At 45.7% G+C, this 23,873-nt stretch overlaps 1 long non-coding RNA gene across 1 annotated transcript; it reads right to left on the bottom strand.

Annotated features, from left to right (window-relative positions):
• Window positions 1-389: 389 nt before the first annotated feature.
• Window positions 390-22,215, bottom strand: LOC144695331 (uncharacterized). The gene is made up of 3 exons (XR_013579932.1): window positions 22,137-22,215; window positions 4,096-4,152; window positions 390-575 (listed from the first exon to the last, which is right to left on the bottom strand). It is a non-coding gene; the product is annotated as an uncharacterized LOC144695331 (long non-coding RNA).
• Window positions 22,216-23,873: the final 1,658 nt, after the last annotated feature.

The following is a 23,873-nucleotide window of genomic DNA, read 5'->3' as shown; positions in this document are numbered from 1 at the left end:
CTCCGCAGATGCTGCCAGACCTGCTGAGTTTTTCCAGGTATTTTTGTTTTTGTTTTGGATTTCCAGCATCCGCAGTTTTTTGCTTTTACCGTCAGTTTACATATTCTACGGGCAAGATTCAAGAGGGAAATTTCGGTTAATGTTCTGATGTTTTAAGCACCCCCCGTTTCTATTTAAATGAATCTACAGGTGTAACATGTATGATAATACAAACTCACGCTTTACTGTGACCTCTGTCCCATCTCCGGTCCCCTTTCCACCGCTGACAATCTCCACCTCGCAGAAATACCTTCCTGTATCGTTCAGTTTCGCCTCGGCTATCGATATGGATGCGTTTTGAAATTTTTCGAAGGCAAATTTATCGGATTTCTCAATGCGACCGATATATCCCGTGTAGCTTTTATCAACTTCACACTCTCTCAAATCTTTATACCAAGTGAATGAACCAACAGTGGTTTTATTTCCTGAATGGCTCGCATTCACACTGAAACCACAGTGCAGGTAGATGGTGTCACCTTCGGTAACGTGAATCAAAGTCGGCGTTTGGTTGACTGTAACGCTCGAGTCAGTAACTCCTGTAGACATAAAACGATCTCATTAATAGTCGCGCCACTCTACATTTTTGCTCTTTCAGTTGCAGCAATCGGCTCTGAATTGGAGATGACAACAAACTCAAAGCTCAGCAGCCATCCGCATGTAACGGAGCTCTTCAGTTTCCCTGAAGAAGATCTGAAATGCTCGCACTTTGCGTTTGTCAACAGCCATTGCCGACCTGAGTGCATACTGCGTACTGCCTGAATACTGAGTATCTAGTATTTCCACCTTTACTGCAGATGGCCCGTCTATCTCACAGCCTGCTATCTGACAGTTTGCTTTCTGCCCCTCAGTCTACTCCCCGAATAAAACAGAGCCATGCGCTTGCCCCTGTCCTTCATTTATGGGAACAGATTATAAGCGTGTCTCTAATGGAGACGACGGCAGCTGCTGCAAAACAATTTGAAGTAGTTCCTTTCAAACATTCGCCTTGTTGCCTGAATATTACGCCTCAATGCCAGTTATATTTTTACGCTAGTTCGGTGGGTTCAGTTACCAACTTGGCGTCCGGCGCGTAAAGATGGTGACAAATTATAATCCAAGTGAAAGAGAGTCGGACGCTTTCTTCAGCAAGTGGCCGAACGCAAGTCCATGTTTTCACTCAGGCCTGCGAGGTGAACATGTACCCGCTGTGTTACACCCGAGTGGTAGGCTACTTTCTAGCCGACCTTTCCTTTTTTCATGTAAAGAGCAGTTTGGAATGTTAACAAAATCGCAAGGAGGGAAATAGAAAGCAAGTAAACATTGTGCTATCCAATCCTCAATACTGCCTATGTTTGCGCATTTATATGTGAGGAGTGATTAAAACTCAGTCTCGTCACAATCGCCGGAGAGCAACAGACAATTCACCTGCCACATTGCATAAATAAACGACACAGACCTTGCTGTATAGGTCGCAAATTCAAAAGTTGCGGACCATAGACAACTTGGGAGTATTGTGAACTGTGAGCAGGATAGTGTAGGACTTCAAAAGGACATATAGACAGTTTGGTGGAATAGGCGGTGAAATTGGAGATTCAGTTCAATGCAGAGCAATGCGAAGTGATTCGTCTTGGTAGAAAAAACACGAAGAGCCAATATAAAATAAAGGGTACGACTCGAAAGGGGCTGCAGGAGCAGACGGACCACGGGTGTATATGTGCACAATCCATTGAAGGTGGTAGGACAGGGTTAGAAGGCAGTTAATAAAGCGCGCGGCATTTATTAATAGGGGCATAGACTACAAAAGGATGGAAGTTATGTTAAACCTGTATAAAACACTGGTTCGGCCTCAACTGGAGTATTGCATCTAGTTCTGGGCACCACGCTTTAGGAAGGATGTGAAGGCATTGGCGAAAGTGCAGAAAAGGTGCACAAAAATGGTTCCGGGAATGAGGGAATTCAGTTATGAAGATAGATTGGTGAAATTGGGCTGATCTCCTTGGCGAATTAAAGGCTGAGAGGAGGTTTGATAGAAGTGCTCAAAATCACGAGGGGCCTGGACTGAGTAGGTAGGGAGAAGCTGTTCCCATTGATGGAATGATTGAGAACGAGAGCGCAGAGACTTAATGCAATTCGCAAGAGAAACAATGGCGACATGTGGGAAATCTTTTTCACGCAGCGAGTGGTTAAGGTCTGGCAATGTGGTGGAGGCAGGTTCAATCGGGGCTTTCAAAAGAGAATTAGATTGTTATTTAAAATGGAAGAGCGCACAAGTTATAGTGAAAAGGCTGATGTGGGGCGGGTGGGGGGGGGTTGTGGGGGTGGGTGGGGGGGATGGTGGAATGGCACTAGATGAAATGTTCATTCAAAGGGCCAGGGCAGACAACAGGCCGAATGGCCTTCTTCTGTGTTGTAACCATGCTGAGATTCCCTGAATGGCAGTGAACAAAATCACACTTATCCACATATTTTCCCTTCTATCCCTGTAAACCATTCCGATGACATACAACATCAAGGGAATGTACCTTAAGGGGCCTTTGATACGCACGAAAGTGCGATACAGTCCAGCATCACTGGGTCCCTTGAATGCCACGGGTGTTTCTTAGTCCACGTCTGGGAAACCAGTCCAAGCTCCTGAACATAGAATATACCCTTTGCAAAATTGACTTTGCATGGTAATTGCCCACTAGTCATGTCTTTCCTAGAAATTTCAATCCGATTCCTAATGAGGGCTAACTAGACCTCGACATACATTTAGTAGGACAGCCTCAGGACAGAGGGGCTGAACGTTATGAGGCCCAGCAGGTCACAATGAAGCTTTCTTAGCAGAGGGGTTCTATTGGAGGATTTTGTCTGCTCGGGCCCCCATTTTTTCGTCCACAAACTTTAACACATTTAGCGTGGCTTGTCGGAAAATTCCGAATCCATTGTTTCAGCACATTTGACATGTTAAGCATTTATGCTTTCATCATTATTCATCGGAGGCTGATACCTATAACCGTGCACTGGGCACGGTTTGATGAGCGCACTTTGAATTAATAGCGAGTAGCGAAGCGAAACCGCTAAATCTGTGAAACTGACCTGAGCGCAGAAAATTCTGGAAGTGGCCCGCCGAACTTACGCTCGGAGGTGGTCGTCGGGATGGGATCCTTCGTCGCGTGGAGGCTGACGCACCTTTCAAATTAATTCCGGGCTAAATTCTCATGTGTCAGATCGGTAGCGACCATGGGACCCAGTGAACTGACTCCACTGCAATCGCCCCAGACCTAACCTGGCCGCTCAAGTCGCCTCTTTCCTTACTGTGATCAACCCTAGACCCTTGGCTAATCCGAAACTCTAATGGGTAACACTACATAAGCAAATGCGGCTCACTGGAAACCTTTGAATGCGCTGCTCCAGACCTTGTGACCATAAATGACAACACAGTTAGCAACAGCAGCTCTGAGAATTGCGATTCGATTCTTTAGCAGTTAATGTTAACGCGTTTTAAAAAGCTTCGTTCAATTGCATAAAGGACTCCACACAAGTGTGTTTTTTTTCGATAGCTGCATTTTACAGCATGTGATTAAAATTTGGTTTTACCACATTTATGTTTCAATTATTCTTTCACTAGATGCAAGCGCCACTGGCACAGACAACATTTAGTGCCCATCCCTAATTGCCCTTGAGCGTAGTTCAGAGTCAGCCGCTTTGCTGTGGGCCTGGAGTCGCGTGTGGGCCAGACCAGCTAACGTCGGCAGATATCCTTCCCTGACATACACCGGTGAACTGGGATTGAACGACAGTCCATGATGGTTTCATGGTCACCTTTAGTAAGGCGAGCCTTTGTGTTTTGTTTAATGATTCAATTTATTAGATAAGTGAATTTGTATTTGACCAGGGGCGATCGTGGTGGGTTTAAATACCCGTGTTCCCTGAACATGAGCTGGGCTTCTAGGGCTATTGTTTCAGTGGTTGTACCACTACACCACCGCCTCAGAATTTGTGCATACGCCGTGTGTGTATATGTGTTCATGTGGGTGTGCGTGTGTATCTGTTTATTCATAGATACAAAAGCGAGCCCAGGAGCAGATTACTTACCAGGGAACAACAGCAATGACCAAACGACTGTATTCCATAGCATAGCTCCGCCGTTACCTGTGGGTAGAAGGAGAAATGCTTTCTGTTATATCATTTTTCATAGAAATCCATTCAACGTTGTGGGAAAAAAACTGGTGATCCATTTAAATGTAATGCATTTGCCCTGCTACACTGTAGCAGTGGAGGGTGCCCGGCTGGAATACAAATTGATGTCCTATTTCAAATCATTTGAAATTGTGCCTCCATTTGTTTAGCACCCAACGCGCTGCAGAACGCAGTGTTCAGTTATAGTCCTCGCGGTATTCAACCGCGGCCTCGGCTTCTGAAAAGAATCTTTTATTATTTCCTGAGAGGACGGACGGGTGAGTGAAAATCTCCGTTAACATAACGGACGAACGAGAGACTAGTCTTCATATCCCACCCTCAGGACCACTAGGCTTGCCAAAACACTTTCCGTACAACGAAGCACTTTGGAAGTGGGCTGTTGCAATGTAGGAAACAAAGGCAGCCAACTTGCACACAGCAAGGCCCCGCAAACAGAAATATGATAATGAAAGTAATCTGTTTTTTCAGTGTTGATTGAGGGAGAAGAATTGGCTAGGACAATAGGCCATTCCTCTCCTTCATACATGATCGGTTATATTCACCTGAGAAGGCAGAAAAGGCCATTGTTTAACTGCTCATCCGATTGATGGCATCTCTGACAGGGCGGCACTCCTCTGTATTCCAATGGAGTGTCTTTTGCCATGGAGTTCTGGATCGGGATTTGAACGCATAACCTTCTACCTCTGAGGCACGAGTGCTACCAGCTGAGAGACAGCTGGGATCTGAAACGCCATGTAGACAGACTGAACCTTCTGTTGATAATGTTTCAAAAAGCCATAGCAATTTGCACGCTTTGCTAAGGTTTAATTTATAGGTCACATTTAGCATGACCAACGAAAGGAGGTCGCCACTAGATCGGAATAACTGCTAATTTGCCGTGCGCCCAACAGTCACACAAAGAGTAGACCCATTACCTTCTGATTGCAACTCCCACAAACAACCTTCGTCTGGCCTCAGAGGTCGGATATTGATCAGTGAGTGACGTACGAGTGGCAGGCAACATATACCCTCTTACAGTGTCATCTCCGGTTTTATCATGTGCAAGAAATATGCTAGTACCGCCTTGGACCATTTCTCATTGGATCGATAGCAGCAATGAGTGAATTCGGAGCCAGTCGCCAATACAAGCTGCTTGTGTGCATCGGTACGATTTTAGTTATACATTGGAACCTGTTCGTGATCATTTCTGAAAATATTTTAGAATACCTATATGACAGGAATAATTTTCGAATTGTTGGAGGCAGCATTCAGATATGCGGAGTCAAAAAATGGGCACCAGTGGAGGTTAAGGCCATTTTGCTCCTCCCCATAATCACCCACAACTACATGAAGCAGTAACCCTATCCGTGTAACAAAACTATAATCCGTGACCTGTTTGTTGGAGTGCATATTAGAGCCATATTAGGGTTGGAAGAAGGCGGGTTTCAGGCCAGCCTTAAAACAGGGCTCATGCAGGCTGCAACTAGTTAATACTGCAACCAGTTAATTAGATAACTGGCTTAATCCGGGTTTCAGAGGCTAGGTTCAGAGAGTATAAAATTAGATTATCTTATTGTGCTGACTTTGTCCGCACTGAAGTGTTGTGTTTGGCTGCAGTTGAGTGCTTCAGCTGGAGTTTGGCGACTGAGGGAGGAGGTGCCCCTTTCCTTTTCTACATTTGCTCAAGGAAGGGTGCCGGCCTTGGTAAATAGGAACTGATGAGTAAATTAGAAAGGTGTAATATTTTTAAAGCTCCCATACTTGGACTTAACTGTGAAGCGCCAGGTATAAGCGAAATTAAGGGCCAATAGAATAAAGTAATATAAATGATCCAAAGTAGAATAAAATTAACTTAAGGGAAGTGGTTGTTAAGGCATAGCAGTGCAGCTCAGTCGAGTGGAGTGTGCACCCTGTAATATGTGCAAAGTCTTGCACGCTACCGGTATCCTAGACGGTCATATGTGCAGGAAGTGCTATTAGCTGCAGAAACTTGAGCTGCGGGTTTTGGAGCTCGAACAGCGGCTGGAGTCACTGTGGCGCTTCCCTGAGGCTGAGAGCTACGTGGGTAGCACGTTCAGAGAGGTGGGCACACCGCAGCTTAAGGGCCTGGAGACAGATAAGGAATGGGTGACCACCAGGCAGACCAAGAGAAGTAGGCGGGTAGTGCAGGGGTCCCCTGGGGTCCCACTCACAAATCGGTTTTCTGTTTTGGAAGCTGGTGAGGACGCTGATTCATCAGAGGAGTGCAGTCAGAGCCACGTTTGTGGCACCACGAGCGGCTCAGCTGTACAGGAGGGGAGGAAGAAGAAAGGAAGAGGTTTAGTGCTAGGGGATTCATTGGTTAGGGGAACAGACAGGCGTTTCTATGGCCGTAGACGTGATCCTAGGATGGTATGTTGCCTCGCTGGTGCCAGGGTCAAGGATGTCACAGAGCAGCTGCAGGACATTCCTCTGGGGGAGGCTGATCAGCCAGAGGTCGTGGTCCACATTGGGACTTGAGTAGGAAGGGCAATGTGATCCTGAAATTAGTATTTAAGGAGCCAAGTAGAAAAATAGCAAGCAGGGTCTCTAATGTAGTAATCTCATGATTACTCCCTGTGTCACCTGCCAGTGAGTTCAGAAATAGGGGGATAAGGCAGATGAATGTATGGCTGGTAGGATGGTGCAGGAGGGAGGGCTTTAGATTCCTGGCGCACTGTGACTGGCTCTAGGGGAGATGGCACCTGTACAAGCCAGACGGGTTGCACCTGAACAGACCTGCGACTGAGTTCCATGCGGGGCGTTTTGCTAGTGCAGTTGGGAGGGTTATAAACTAACTTGGCAGGAGTGTGGGAACCAAAAGAAAACATTAGAGAGGAATACCTGGGCGCACAAAATACTGGGAGGGTCACGGAACACGGGTATAGAGAATAGTAAGTTAAAAGGTAAATTCGGGGTAAGGGAGAAAGTTACAAAATCTAAATCAGGGTTACGATGCATGTATGTGAATGCACGGAGCATAGTAAATAAGATTGGGGAGTTAAAGGGGCAGATTTCCATGTGGAAATATGATGTTGTGTCGATAACAGAGACCTGGTTCAGGAAATGCAGGTGCAGAAAGCGGTAAAGAAGGCAAATTGTATGTTGGCCTTCACAGTGAGAGGACACGAGTACAGGAGCAGGGATGTCTTGCTGCAATTATACAGGGCCTTGGTGAGACCACACTTGAAACATTGTGTGCAGTTTTGGTCTCATCTGAGAAAGGATGTTCTTGCTATAGAGGGAGTGCAGCAAAGGTTTACCAGTCTGATTCCTGGGATGGCGGGACTGACATATGTGGAGTGGTTGAGTCAGTTAAGATTATATTCGCTGGAGTTCAGAAGAATGAGGGGGGGAATCTCATAGAAACCTAAAAAATTCTAACAGGACTAGACAGGGTAGATGCAGGAAAGATGCTCCCGATGCTGGGGGAGTCCAGAACCAGGGATCACAGTCTGAGGATACGGGGTAGACCATTTAGGACTGAGATGAGGAGAAATTTCTTCACCCAGAGAGTGGTGAGCCTGTGGAATTCGTTACCACAGAAAATAGTTGAGGCCAAAACATTGTATGTTTTCAAGGAGGAGTTAGATATAGTTCTTGGGGTGAGAGGGATCAAAGGATATGGGGAGAAAGCAGGAGCAGGCTATTGAGTTGGATGATCAGCCATGATCATAATGAATGGCGGAGCAGGCTCGAAGGGCCGAATGGCCTACTCCTGCTCCTAGTTTCTATGTTTCTATATTTCTATGAAGGACAGAATTGGGTGTTAAATATGCCCGGGTATAAGGTGTTCAGGAGAGATAGGAAAGGAAGGAAAGGAGGCGGGCTGGCAGTGTTTATTGGCTAAGGAGAGTATTGCAGTGCTGGAGAAAGAAGATATCCCAGAGGGTTTAATGACAGAATCAATTTGGCTAGAGCTCAGGAACAAAACAGGTTCAATTACATTGCTCGGTGTAGTCTATAGACCGCAAAATAATGAGAAGGACGTAGAAGAAATTGTGAAATTGCAGAGAGATGCAGGCATTATAGAGTAGTTATAATGGGGGACTTTCATTAGCTGAATGTAGACTGGGAAAGTGATAGTGTAAAGGGTAGAGAGGGGCGAGAGTTCCTAGATAGTGTTCAGGAGAATTTTCTACGGCAGTGTGTGCTCAATCCAACAAGAAAAGACACTCTGTTGGACCTGGTTCTTGGAAATGAGGCGGGCCAAGTAGAACAAGTGTCAGTGGGGTAACATTGAGGAGACAGTGATCATTGTATTGTACGTTTTAGGATGATGATAGAAAAAGGTGATAGGCAATCCAGAGTAAAAATAATTAACTGGGCAAGAGCAGACTTCGATGGGGCAAGAACGAATCTGTACCAGAAGGACTGGAATGAGAAGTTGGCAAGAAAAACTGTAGCTGAACAATGGGCTACCTTCAATAAAGAATTGGTTTGGGCACAGTCAAGGTATATTCCATCGAAAGGGAAAGGAGGGCAAACAAATCCAGAGCTCCCTGGATGACAAAGGGAATTGAAATTAGGGTAAAGAAGAAAAAGTGCGCTTATGACAGGTGTCACGTATAAAATACAATTGAGAACCAAGAGGAATACAGAAGGTTCAGAGGGGAGGTGAAAAAATATATCAGCGTAGCGAAGAGGCACTATGAGAAAAGACTGGCAGCCAACATTAAAGTTCATCCCAAAGTTTTCTATTGGCCTGTAAATAGTAAAGAGATGGTATAAGAGGAGTAGGGCCGAGCAGGGATCTAAAAATGAATTTACATACGGATGATGGGGCCATGGCTGAGGTATTAAATTAATACTTTGCATCCGTCTTTACCAAGGAGATAGATGCTATCCAGGCCATGGTGACAGACGAGGAAACTCTGTCACTGGAAGGCCTCTACATTGATAATGAGGAAGTGTTGAATGGACTGTCGGTACTTAAAGTTCACAAGGCAGTGGGACCGGATGAGATGCATCCAAGGATATTGAAGGAAGTGAGAGTAGAAATTGCAAGGGCACAGTCCATAAGCTTTCAGTCTTCCCTAGACTCAGGGGTGGTGCCAGAGGAATGGAGAATTGCAAACATTACGCCCTTGTTCAAATAAGGTTGTAAGGATAAGCCCAGCAATTACAGACCAGTCAGTTTAATTTCAGTGGTGAGGAAGATTCTAGAAACAATTAATCAGGATAGAATTAGTAGTCCCATGGAAAACTATGGGTTGATAAGGAAAAGCCAGCTTGGGTTTCTAGAGCGGAAATCGTGTTTAACTAACTTGCTGGAGTATTTTTGAAGAGGTAACAGATAAGGTCAGTGAGGGTAATACTGTTAATCTGGTGTACATGGACCTTGAAAAGGCATTTGGCACAGTGCCACACAACAGGCATGTGAGAAAAGGTACTGCTCATGGAATAAAAGGGGCAGTAGCAATGTGAATGCAAAATTGGCTGAAAAATAAGAAGCAGAGAGTAATGGTCAATGGATATTTTTCGGGCTGGAGGAAGGTTTGTAGTGGGGTTCCTCAGGGGTCGGTATTGGGACCCTTGCTTTTCCTGATGTATATATATATATATATTAATGATCTTGATCTTGGTGTGCAGGGGACAATTTCAAAGTTTGCGGATGACACGAAGCTTGGGAGTGTTGTGAACTGCGATGAGGATGATGTGGAACTTCAAGAAGAAATAGACAAGTTGGTGGAGTGATAAATGGTGGATGAAGTTCAATGCGGAGAAGTGTGGGGTGATACATTTTGGCAGGAAGAACATGGCCAGAAAGTATAAAATAAAGCGTGAAATTTTGAAGGGGGTGCAGGAGCAGAAAGGCCTCGGTGCATATGTGCATAGATCATTGAAGGTGGCAGGACAAGTGGAGGGAGCAGTTAATAAAGCATATAGTAAGCTGGGCTTTATTAATAGGGGCACAGAGTGCAAGAGCAGGAGGTTATGCTGAATTAATATAAGACAGTCGTTAGACCTCAGCTGGAATATTGTGTACAGTTCTGGGCACCATATTATAAGAAGGATGTGAACACATTGGAGCGAGTGCAGAAAAAGTGTACAATAATGGCTCCAGGGATGAGAAACTTTAGCTATGAGGATAGATTGGAGAAGTTGGGGTTGTTCTCCTGGAGAGAAGGCTGAGAGGAGATTTGATAGAGATGTTCAAAACGACGAGGAGGCTGGAAGGAGTAGATAGGGAGAAGCTGTTCCCATTCGTAAAATGACCCAGAACGAGAGGGCACTGATTTAAAGTGATTTGCAAAAGAAGTAAGTGTGACTTGAGAAAAAAACTTATTCACACAACGAATGGTTCGGGTCAGAAATGCACTGCCTGGAAGTGTGGTGGAAGCAGTTTCAATCGAGGCATTCAAGAGGGCATTAGATGATTATTTGAATAGAAACACTGTGCAAGGGTACAGTCAAAAGGCAGGGCAATGGCACTAGGCCATAATACTTATTTGGAGATCCGGTGCAGACATGATGTGCCGAATGGCCTCCTTCCGTGTCGCTCAGCTTCTGTGATTCTGCAGCATTCCCTCAGTACTACACTGGAGTGCCAGCTTTATGTTTTTGTGCGCAGGTCTTTAAGTCAGACTTAAACCTTCAGAGTATCAATTTCCCCTTCTGCTAGCCCCATAGACCAGATCAGCCATGAACCTTTAAATATGCCATCAGTCGCCAGGAGCAACGTTTGCGAATTGTGGCATGATTTGTGTGACATGACAGTTTGCTGGGCAGTGTCCGTCAGATGTTGGTTAAGGTAATTGGTATCGCACACCAGCTGAACGTTGATAGATTTTTAAAAAAACTTCTTTCAATATTATTGAGGAAGTGCCGATATCAGACTTTCATGGTCACATCTATACTTTTATTCGTTCCCTGATCATGTGAACAGTCTAGCAGCATATTGAATTTGATCCTGCTCCTTCTGTAGATTGGTTTGAGAAGGCGAAGAATTATGAGGCCAACCTGAAGCTAGGATTTTCTTTCTACAGGTTGCTCCCTGATGAACGTGATAAAGGTCAGAGCCAAACATGAGCAAGGTATTGGACAGATTCGTTGATTCGGGAAATGCTGTGCTCTTAGTTAAATTGGCTTGCAGCTGTTCAGCCATCAATTGTCAATAACCCACAAGTGGAGGTACATACTTCTGAAGCACCGTTACACGATTCAACGCGGCAGAAGCTTGTCACAGGCGCGAGCTCAAAGCGGGCGTTGTCCGACCCGTTATGTGCTCCGCCCAATTGTCCTGTTCTGTGGTCAGTAAAATTGAATACCCATGGAGCGTATAAGGAGCAGCCGATTTGACAACAGTGCCTTTGCTAAGCTAACATTCTACCTTTACGTCTACAAATCCTGTAGCGTAAGGACTGACGTTTATCGAACTGAACATCATGTTTGGAACTTTACGCTACGTCCTTCCGAATTAGTTCTTCTGCCACTCCATTGCCCTTACTCCCTCAAAGAGCACAGATAGAGAGAGAGAGAGACTTCCGATGCGAAATGGCCAGCCTTAAAAACACCGTTCGCTCATACGTACTAGAAATGACTTCAGAAGGCTTCCAAAATGGACCAGTGAGCCAAACCGTCCGGGCAGTCCAGAGTCCCCATTCATTTTGCCCAGTATTTCGCCCTGCAGAGGGCACTGTCCTTGCAGAGCGTTAACCCAACACGGGAAACGGCAGTTTTGACTAATAAGCCCAAATTAATTGGCTAGAAGTCAGGTGCTATGGGCTGTCTCCGACCGTGGAAGGGACCATCATGTCCCACTGGTCAACCAGCACCCAGCTCAAATTGGGCAGCCCCCAACTAGTAAGTTGCTGATCCGCCGTGGTTCACCTGCTTCAGTGGGTGTTTGGAACAGAGAGTCTCTGGTCAACGAATGGATGGACTCCATTGCACCAGGCAAAGAAACAAACACTAAAAAGGAGGAAGATGCCAACTTTCCGATTGACCATCGGGACCATGTGCACGGCATTGACAGGTTACTTGCAGTTGGTCGATAATGTGTGCAATACATGAGTGATCGACTTGACACTTGACAAGCTGAACACTGGCATTGTTTGCATACAAGAGACGAAGCTTGGCAATCATTGAAGAAAAAAACATTACACGTTCATCTGGCAGGGCAAGAGCTCAGAGGAAACGTGTGAACAGGATGTAGGTTTTGCTGTAAGGAACTCGCTGCTCTGGATGATAGACACTTCCTCCACACAAACCTCCCGCCCCCCACATCTGTCCCACCACCACCCACCCCCATCCCCCTCCCCACAACTTCCCCCACAATTGGTTCAGAACCTGTTCTCTGTATCCGCTTCTCAACTCAAACACGGTCAGGAAGTTGCCATGTCGCCATCCATCAGCATTGACAATGTAATGCTAAAGGTTGTTCATAGCTTCACATATCTAGATCTAGGCTTCACAATCACCATCAATCTGTCACTTGGCGCTGAAGTCAACAGGCGCATTGCAAAAGCTGCAGCTGTTACGTTCAAGCTGAGCAAGAGAGTGTGGAGCAACTGAAAACTGACCTAGAACACCAGACAGCGCGTCTACCAAGCCTGCCTCCTCAGTGCACACCTCTACAGTGGGAACTGGACAATATATTCTGGGCAGGAGAAAAGGCAGAGCAGTTTCCACCCTCACTGTCTCAGATATATCCTCGACAACGTTTGGCAGTACAAGGTCACCAACTCAGAGGTCCTGGAGGGTACTAATCCCATCATTGCTAAGTCAGCAATATCTGCACTGGCTCAGTCACGTTGGATGGATGATGGCCGTATACCCAAACTGATGAACTATGTGATGAACTGGCCACTGACCAACGGTCTTCCAGACACCCTCTGCTGCAAAGACGGCAGCAAGTGAGATATGAAGGTGGTGGACATTGACACTAACAAATGGGAAACAGTCGCTGATGGCTATGACCTCTGGCGTAGCAATGGAAAAGGAGGGGCAAAACGAAAAGGTTAGCAGGCCAAGAAGAGATAACAGAGGCCAGCGAATCCGGCGCCTCTCAGCTCACTGTCTTCCTCTGCAACAAATAAAGCAAAGGCTGCCATGCCAGAGTGGGGCTTCTGAGTCTCACTAGGCGATGTTTAACATACACTTGACCACCAAGGTTCAAGCCATCATTTAACACTACAAAAGTCTACACCCCTGTCTGAAAGGGGTAGAGGGATAACCACGGCAAAAGAAGGGTTGTCCGTGTAACTTCAGTGGCGAGGAAATGTTTAGAGACAATTGATCCAGGAATCAGTATTAATCAGCAGAAAAGATCTCCCTGACCATGTTTGACCTGATGCCATGAGATGTCGTGGGGTTCACAGTCGATGCTGAGGGCTTGCAGGACCAACCCGCCCAAAATATATGTCACTGTGAGGTCACCTCAGATTGGTCTGTCCTACCAGTGGCTCAGGACATCTCAGGGGTGGTGATGGAAGACTGTGGAACACTAACTGTAAGGTGTGATTCTGTGAGTATGACTGTGTCAGTCTGTTGTTTGATTAAGCTGTGGGCGAGCTCTCTAACTTTGGAACGTCCCCAGAAGTTCGTGGGAAGAACTTTACAGGGTTTGTTGGACAGGATGTGCCTTTGTCATATCCTTTGCTAAGGCAGATGAGTGCTCTGGTCCATTTTATTTCTAAATTAGTCAAAGAGTATTTGTCTGTAATAATCGTTTGATAGTACAAAACTCGATCGTTGCTGAAAAAAGGGACATGCTATCGAAGCTTTTCGTCTTGCACTCAGCTGGACAAATGCAAGAATGCAAAATTTTAAAGACAGCAACGATCCACACTGCATGGTTGGCAAGTCGACTCTGATTGGTCGAGATGTTGTCATTAAGAATGCACCAGAGAACTATTGTGCCCCATGCTTCTGTTTAATCCAAAACAAAATTCACAGAGACCGGACATGTTCCTTTTGCCTGCAGAGGACAGGTCCCTGCATATGGATATATGTAGCCTCTAGCAAGCGCAAGTGAATCACATTGGGAGCCTGACTAATAATCTCAAATGGTTGATGGTGTAATTCTTAAAATACTTGGGATTGTTCAGCAAGGATTGTCTAATCTCAGCATTAGACATTATGTCCGGAGGTTTGCAGGGACAGACTGGTTGAATATGGTCAGCGCTCTGCACATTGCAAACAGCCAAAGGGATGTGCTATTTGATGCAATCTGCGCCAGAGTTTGGAACGTATGGCCTGTTTAACTGGCATCACAACAGCAGTGAAACAAATCTGTGTTGATTTTCAAAGACCATGGACATGCGGCCATTTTTCAAATATCAATTACTTTGGTCCCGGATTTTTGACAAGAAATGTTTTCTTTTGTTCATGGGATGTGGGCGTCGCTGGCTCGCCAAGCATTTATTGCCCTTCTCTAATTCCTCTTGAAAAGGTGGTGATGAGCAGCCTTCTTGAACCGCTGCTGCCCATGTGGTGTAGGTACACCCACAGTCCTGTTAGGGAGGGAGTTCCAGGATTTTGACCCAGCGACAGGGAAGTGTCGGTGATATATTTCCAAGTCAGGATGGTGAGTGGCTGGAAGTGGAACTTTGAGGTGGCGGTGTTCCCATGTGACGACTGACCTTATCCTCCTAGATGAGCAACCGTCTTGGGTCTGGAAGTTGCTGTCAAAGGAGCCTTGGTGAGTTCCTGCAGTGCATCGTTTAGACAGTACACACTGCTGCTAATGTGCGCCAGTAGTGGGGGGAGTGAATGTTTGAGGATGGGGTGCCAATCAAGCGGGCTGCTTTGTCCTGGATGGTGTCAAGTTTCTTGAATGTTGTTGGAGCTGCACTCATCCAGGAAATTGGAGAGTTTTCCATCACACTCCTGACTTGTGCCTTGTAGATGGTGGACAGGCTTTGGGGAGTCAGGAGGTGAGTTACTTGTCGCAGGATTCCTAGCCTCTTACCTGCTCTTGTAGCCACAGTATTTATATGGCGAGGCCAGTTCAGTTTCTGATCAATGGTAACCCCGAAGATGTTGATAGTGGAGGATTCATGGATGGTAACACAATCTAGGGGTGATGGTTGGATTCTATCATGTTGGAGATGGTCATTGCCTGGCACTTGTGTGGTGCAAATGCTACTTGCCGCTTGTCAGCTCGAGCCTGGATATTGTCCAGGTCTTGCTACATTTGGACATGGACTGCTTCAGTATCTGAGGAGTCGTGGATGGTGCTGAATATTGTGCAATCATCAGCGAACACCCCCACTTCTGACTTATGATGGAAGGAAGGGCATTGATGAAGCAGCTGAAGATGGTTGGACCTAGGACACTACCCTGAGGAATCCCTGCAGTGATGCCCTGGAACTGAGGTGATTGACCTTCAACAACCACAATCATCTTCCTTTGTATTCTGTCTGACTCCAACCAGTGGAGGGTTTTCCCCCTGATTTCCATTGACTCCACTTTTACTCACAGAATCACAGAATCACAGAGCAGAAGGGGCCCTTTGGCCAATCGAGTCTGCACCGAGACGTGAGAAACACCTGACCTACCTACCTAATCCCATTTACCAGCACTTGGCTCATACCCTTGAATGTTATGACGTGCCAAGTGCTCATCCAGATACTTTTGAAAGGATGTGAGGCAACCCCCCTCCACCACGCTCCCAGGCAGTGCATTCCAGACCGTCACCACCCCCTGGGTAAAAAGGTTTTTCCTCAAAACCCCCTAAACTTCCTGCCCCTCAGCTTGAACTTATGCCCCCTTGTGACTGACCCTTCAACTAAGGGGAACAGCTGCTCCCTATCCACCCTGTCCATGCCCCTCATAATCTTGTACACATCGATCAGGTCGCCCCTCAGTCTTCTCTGCTCCAACGAAAACAACCTAAGTCTATCCAACCTCTCTTCGTAGCTTAAATGTTTCATCCCAGGCAACATCGTGGTGAATCTCCTCTGCACCCCCTCCAGTGCAATCACATCCTTCCTATAATCACACAGTACTCCAGCTGTGGCCTCACCAAGGTTCTATACAACTCCAACATGACCTCCCTACTTTTGTAATCTATGCCTCGATTGATAAAGGCAAGTGTCCCATATGCCTTTTTCACCACCCCACTAACATGCCCCTCCGCCCTCAGAGATTTATGGACACACACGTCAAGGTCCCTTTGTTCCTCAGAACTTCCTTGTGTCATGCCATTCATTGAATACCTCCTTGTCCAATTACTCCTTCCAAAATGTATCACCTCACACTTTTCAGGGTTAAATTCCATCTGCCACTTATCTGCCCATTTGACCATCCTGCCTATGTCTTCCTGTAGCCCAAGACACTCAACCTCACTCTTAACCACCCGGCCAATCTTTGTGTCATCCGCAAACTTACTGATCCTACCCCCCACATAGTCATCTATGTCGTTTATATAAATGACAAATAATAGGGGACCGAGCACAGATCCCTGTTGTATGCCACTGGGTTCCAGTCACTAAAGCATCCTTCTGTCATCGCCCTCTGCCTCCTACAACTAAGCCAATTTTGAATCCACCTTATCAAATTACCCTGTATCCCATGTGCATTTGCCTTCTTTATAAGTCTCCCATGTGGGTTCTTGTCAAAGGCTTTGCTGAAATCCATATAAACTACATCAACGGCACTACCCTCATCTACACACCTGGTCACCTCCTCAAAAACTTCAATCAAATTTGTTAGGCATGACCTCCCTCTGACAAAGCCATGCTGACTCTCCCTGATCAAACCTTGCCTCTCCAAGTGGAGATAGATACTCTCCTTCAGAACTTTCTCCAATAGTTTCCCTACCACTGACGTGAGACTCACTGGCCTGTAGTTCCCTGGCTTATCTCTACAACCCTGCTTAAATAGCGGAACCACATTAGCTGTTCTCCAGTCCTCTGGCACCTCCCCCGTGGCCAGAGAGGAATTAAAAATTTGGGTCAGAGCCCCTGTGATCTCCTCCCTTGCCTCCCCCAGCAGTCTGGGATACAAATCATCTGGACCTGGAGATTTGTCCACTTTTAAGCCTGCCAACACCTCCAATACCTTGTCACTCCCTATATCAATTTGCTTAAAAACCTCGCAGTCTTTCTCCCTGAGTTTCATACCTTCATCCTCATTCTGTTGGGTGAAGACGGATGTGAAGTATTCATTCAACACTCTAGCGATGTCCTCTGGCTCCAGCCATAGATTGTTGCCCCCTTGGTCCCTAATGGGCCCTACTCTTTCCCTGGTTATCCTTTCCCCATTGATATACTTATAGAATATCTTGGGATTTTCCCTAATTTTACCAACCAGAGCTTTCTCATATGCCCTCTTTGCTCTCCTAATTGCTTTCTTAAGCTCCACCCTACACTTTCTGTACTCCACTAATGCCTCTGTTGATTTGCTTCCCTTGTACCTGCTAAAAGCCTCTCTTTTCCTTCTCATCGTAATCAGAATATCTCTCGTCATCAAATGTTCTCTGGGCTTGTTACTCCTTCCTATCACCCTAGCGGGAACATGTTGAGCCTGTACCCTCCCCATTTCCTTTTTGAACATTCCCCACTGTTCCTCTGTAGATTTCCCCACAAGTAACTGTTCCCAGTCTACCTTGGCCAGATCCTGCCTTATTTTACTAAATTCGACTCTCCCCCAATCCAAAACATTTTTTTGCGACTTGTTGATTTCTTTGTCCATAATAAACTTAAACTCTACCATGTTGTGGTCGCTATCGCTAAAATGCTCGCCTACCACCACCTCAGCCACCTGTCTGACTTCATTCTCCAGAATTAGGTCCAGCACTGCGCCATCCCTTGTTGGACCCTCTACACATTGACATAAAAAGTTCTCCGGTACACATTTCAAGAAATGCACTCCATCCAAGTCCTTAACGTTATGTCTATCCCAATTAATTTTGGAAAAGTCGAAATCACCTTACATAATTACCCTATTGTTATTATTTTTACACACCTCCATAAAGTGTGTATATTTGCTCCTCAGTTTCTCGCCGACTATCTGGGGGTCTATAATAAACACCTAACAATGTGGCTCCCCTTTTTTATTCATGAGCTCTACCCACAAAGCTTCATTCGATGTCCCCTCCAAGATATCATCTCCTTACTGCAGTAACGGACTCCTTAACTAAAAATGCAACGCCTCCTCCTCTTTTACCCCCTCCCCTGTCTCGCCTGAAGATTCTGTATCCTGGAATATTGTGCTGCCAATCCTGCCCTTCCTTCAATCACGTCTCAGTGATGGCTACTATATCACAATTCCAAGTGTCAATCCTCACCGTTAACTCATCCGTTTTACCTCTAATATTCCTGGCATTAAAGTAGAGGCCATCCAGCCTTGCCTTACTCCCTTGAAGCTTATTGCAGCTACTCTCTCTGACTTGATTGTTTTGTTGTATTATGATGTGCCCCTATCCTGCTAACATTCTGTGTCCCCTCCCCCTGCTGAATTAGTTTAAACTCCTCCCAACAGCACTAGCAAACCCGCCCACAAGGATATTAGTCCCGCTCTCGTTCAGATGTAGACCGCCCCACTTGTACAGGTCCCACCTTCCCCAGAAACTGTCCCAGTGATCCAGGAATCTAAAACCCTCCCCCCTGCACCACGTATTCATCTGCGCTATTCTCCTATTTCTGAGCTCGCTAGCATGTGGCACTAGGAGTAATTCAGATATTACAACCCGAGAGGTCTTGCTTTTTAGTCTACTGCCTAACTCCCTGAATTCTTGATGAAAGATCTCATCCCTCTTTCTACCTATGTCATTGGTACCAACATGTAGCATGACCTCTGCCTTAACACCTTCCCCCTTCAGGATGCCCTGCAGCCGTTTAGTGACATCCCGGACCCTGGCACCAGGGAGGCAACATGCCATCCTGGAGTCACGTTGATGGCCACAGTAGCGCCTATTTGTTCCCCTGAATATAGAATCCCCTATTACTTTTGCTCTTCCTCTCTTCCTCCCCTCTGTGCAGACAGGCTGCTTGTGGTGCCAGTGCTTGGCACTGTCCGCACTCCCTGGAGGAACCAGCGCCCTCATCAGTGTCAAAAATGGAATACCGATTTGTGAGCGGGACCCCAGGGGACTCCTGAACTACCTGCTAGTTTCTCTTGGACTGCCTGGTGGTCGCCCATTCTCTTCCTTCCTCAAGTCCCTTCATCTTCGGCGTGACCACCTCGCTAAACGTGCTATCCACGATGCTCTCAGACTCGCGGATGCACCACAGTGACCCCAGCCGCCATTCCAGCTCTGAAATCCAAGCTTCCAGGAGCTGCAGTTAGACACATTTCTTGCACACATGCTGGTCTCGGGCACTGGAAATGTCCAAGGCTTCCCACATGGAGCACGAAGAGCACACCATGGCTTTGAGCGCTCCTGCCATGACTTGCCCCTTTAAATTAAACCTTTTAAGTCAATTACTCTAGGGCCCTTCTTTCCTGATCCTCGTTACTGTAGAATATACAAACTGTAAACCACAAAAATACCTTAAACTATAAGCGATTAAAGTAGTAAATACTTACCTGACCTTACACACTACTTACCAGCCATTCCTTTCCCTTGTAGCCTCTACTGCGGCAGCACACTCTGAAGATTCAAGAAGTTGGATAGCAAGGAAAAAATGCAAAGAGCACCTCGTCCCCTATGCATCGAATTCCCACTTTGCACCAAATTGCCAATACCCACTCTGGCTGTATCCCACTCAGGATGTGCACTCTCTCCTGTTCGTGTGCAAGTATACTGTAGTGTGCTTCTAGTAGGTCCCTTTCTTAAATAGAGCTGAGTTGACTCACCACTAGTTAAGCTTTGATGCCACATTCGGTCAAATGTGTCCTTGACGTTAACGGCAGTCACCGTCATCGGCATTACCATTGCTGAATTCACCATCATCAACATGCTGGGCATTACCATTGTCCAGAAACTTAAGCCATATAAATACAGTTGCTACAACAGCAAATCTGAGGAGGAGAATTCTGTGGCGATTAAGCCATCACCTGACTCCCCTGAGCCTATGCGCCACCTGCCAAGCACAAATAATGAGGGTGAAGGGATACGCCACGCTCCCATGGATGAGTGTGCAGAGCAACCAACACTCAAGAGGTTCGACAGAGTCCAGGACAAGCCTGTGGACTTGATTGGTACCTCACCCCCCACCGTAAACATTATTTCTTTACTTATGTTGTGATGTGTGCACTGCTGAAATGTTCAGCTTTTATTTCCCATTCACTATTGTCCATGAGGTCTGCTGAGCTCCCTTATTGAACTGTTTGAACCTTATTTGCTGTGCCGACACAGCCACGCTGTTAGGGATTTCGACCCAGTTGCAACTTTGGGGAGAGGGTGGCATTGTCGTAATATCACTGCCAAATTCAATTAAATTCAAATTAATAAAAATCCGCCTTTGTAAACTAGCCTTAGTAATAGTGAACGTGACAACCATCATCGATTGTAGGGGGAAAAAAATCTGGTTCACTCATGTACTTTAGGGAAGGAAATCCGCAGTCCTTACCTGACCTGGCCTACGTGTGACTCCAGACCCACAGAAATGTGGTTGACTCTTCACGGCCCGCTGGGATGGCCTAGCAAGCCATTCGGTTCAAGGACAATTAGGGATGGGCAACAAATGCTGGCTTTGCCAGTGATGTCCACATCCCATGAAATAATCAATTTTAAAAAAGGAAAATGAAAGTTTGCTCAAATATCTCCCAGTTAGAATGGTGTGTGACTTGAAAATGAACCCGCAGGCTGTGGTGTTCCTATGAATCTCCCTTATTCCTCTGGGGCCGAGAGGCAGAAATGGCGGACGTGAAGATCTGACCGAGTTTTGACGGCAACAGGGCCCCTTTAAATGTTCATGTATTTTTTTCGGTCTCTGGGCGTGGTTTAGTCGTCTGTCCTCTGAGGCCCGATTGCTGCTACAAACAGCCTGTAAAAGGGTGGGCCTTCATTTTTCCGGCAGGTTTACTCCCCTCCCCCTCATCAACAACTACACCCCCCACCCCTTGACCAACTCTCAACCAACACCCCCACCCCTCCACCCAACCCCCAACTCCATGCAACCACCTCCCCCTCAACCCCGGGCTCAATAACTGTCCAGCCAGCTCCATCCGGTCAACCTCTCACCTTCCCCCACCTTCTCTCCCTCATCAACCTTTAAAAACCCTCACTTCAATGTTCACTCTGGGTTCACTCTGAGCCAATCAAATGGGGTCACACCGGGAAACTATTTGGGAATGAAACACTGCCGGATATATTCCGTTACTTGTCCCGTAAGAACTCATGCCGTAGACTTAAAGACCGAGTTAAATCTTAAATTAACCGAGGCACGTATTTGCGATAATAATACATGGTGTGTGCACCTCCTGGCCTGAGCACAGCCTAGTGCCTTCCTCATTCCAGAATCTAATGCGACATCAAATCTCTCTTAAATGGCCTTAAATTGAATTTAAGCAATGGTGATACAGGTACTTATTATAGTTACTAAGCGGTTATCGCTGCCCAAAAAAAATCACCCTTAATTCAGTCCTTCTAAACTTATTATCACAGGAGAATCTTACGCATAATTTTGTGTACAGTTCATTAGAACATTTACTTCTAACACGGAGACTATTTTAACGCCTTCATGGTCACTAACGGGAAATGCTTCCGCCTTCACACCACAAAATGTTCTCTCTGTAGTTACATCAATGGTTATGAAAGAGCCGCGTTGGTTTGCCACAACATGGAGTTCTAAATATTTCTGCTATTTTCGACCGCACTGCCTTGGCCGATAAAGGCCACACGCAATGTCTCGCGCGATCCCAGCCCACTCCCACATCGCAGTAAGGACGTTTTCGTAGTTTAGGATTTTTCCACTCGACACGGCATCATGAACAATAAGCAAAACAAAGTCCAGGGCAATTAGGAATGGGCAATAAATGCTGGCCGTGACACTAGCCCCGACATTCACAGAATGAATTTTGAAAAATCAAGGCATCTGGTTTACCTGAAAAAGGGCAGAATCTCTGAACATGGGGACAGGAGGATGCCATTCAATCCCTCGATCCTTTTCCGCCATTGCTCCATGACGGATCTATGATCTAACTTCACTTGGCAATCATTGCCCAACATCCCTTAATGCCTTTGACTAACAACAAAAAACTAGCAACGCTAGGTTTAACATTAACGATCGACACAACAAAGTTTGTGGAAGAGAGATTCAGAATTTAATCTTTGTAAAAGTAGTCCAGGAAAATTCATCCAGAACAACATGCAATAAAATGTGCTTTCTCCTTTACAGATACTATCAGTAACATCTGTGACGCGTGACATGACACCAGTAGCCTTACAAAACCATGCGTCCACCTTTAATTCCACTGGCTTGTAATTCCACAGGCTTGGTGGTACATAACTTGAGTATTGCCGAAAAAAGAGACATGCTGTCGAAGCTTTTCACCTTGCACTTATCAAAGCACATTCGCAAGAATGCCAAATCTTAAAGGGAACAACAATTTACACTGCATGAGAAGAGCGTGCTGATTGGTTGTCTAGTGGAGTCTGATTGGTAGAGGCATTGCCATGGGGAATGAAGCAGGGAATGGCTGCCCCCAAGCTTTTGCTTATTTGAAAAATGCACAATGTGTGGCCATGTTCTCCCTGTTAGCAAAGGACAACTCTGTGTGTGAACATATATAGCTTCTAGCATGCATAAGTGAGCCATACTGCAAGCCGCACTGATAATCTTAAATTGGTTGTTAGTGCAAATCGTTTAGCTTAGTAAGTGTGGTCCAATCACAGAATGACATATTATGTTGGGAACTATGTTCTGAGTTTTTCAAGCACGGGCTGGTTGAGTACAATTCTTCTTTTGAGATTCTGTATTCTTGAGAATTTGTCCTCGTGAGTGATAGATAAGCTTTGACAGCATGTCTCCTTTCTCAGCAACACTAATTTCATAGGCTTGTTCGTATATTGAAAATAATTAATAACCATGGGATGAAAGTAGTGCAATTATTACCTACAGCTTAAAAAATCACCTTACAAAAATCATGGAAACTATTTTATATCTGGCAAGACTCCCGCTACATAGACAGTTGTACCATCATTGTGGCCCCTGTGCTTATTGATAGACATTGATGAACTGGGCTTGGGTATACAGGATATAATTTCAAAGTCTGCAGCTGGCAGGAAATTTGGAATTGTGGGAATAGGTGAGCAGGATAGACTGGGTGAATTGTTCATTTTCAATCTGATAGTAATAGCTTTTTGTTCAACAAATTAAGGGAGATGGCGCAAAGCTGAAGGCATGGAATTAGATCATAATCTTTAGCAGTGACCTCACTGAATGGAGATACAGGCTGGAAAATCAGAATTGCCTCCTCATGATCTTATGTTTCAATTCAGAGATCCTTCCCCTTTTCATAGATAGGCTAGTGAAATAGGCAGACATCTGGGGGTTGCAATTTAATGCAGGGAATTATTAAGTGGTGCATTTTGATAAGAAGGATAAAGAGAGGCAATATAAACTAAATGTTACAATTGTTAAGGGGGTGCAGGAACAGGGGGACCTGGGGATTTACATAATCAAATCAATGACGGTGACAGGACAAATTGAGAATCCATTTAAAAGAAAGACATAAGGGACCCTTGGCTACATAAATAGCTGAACAGAGTAACAAAACAAGGAGATTGTGTGAAACGTTTATCAGTCACTGGTTTAGACCTCAGCTGGAGTATTGTGCTG

This window comes from Cetorhinus maximus, chromosome 21, assembly GCF_964194155.1.
Source record: "Cetorhinus maximus chromosome 21, sCetMax3.hap1.1, whole genome shotgun sequence".
Lineage (NCBI taxonomy): Eukaryota > Metazoa > Chordata > Chondrichthyes > Lamniformes > Cetorhinidae > Cetorhinus > Cetorhinus maximus.
This window is presented reverse-complemented; position numbering and strand designations above follow the sequence as displayed.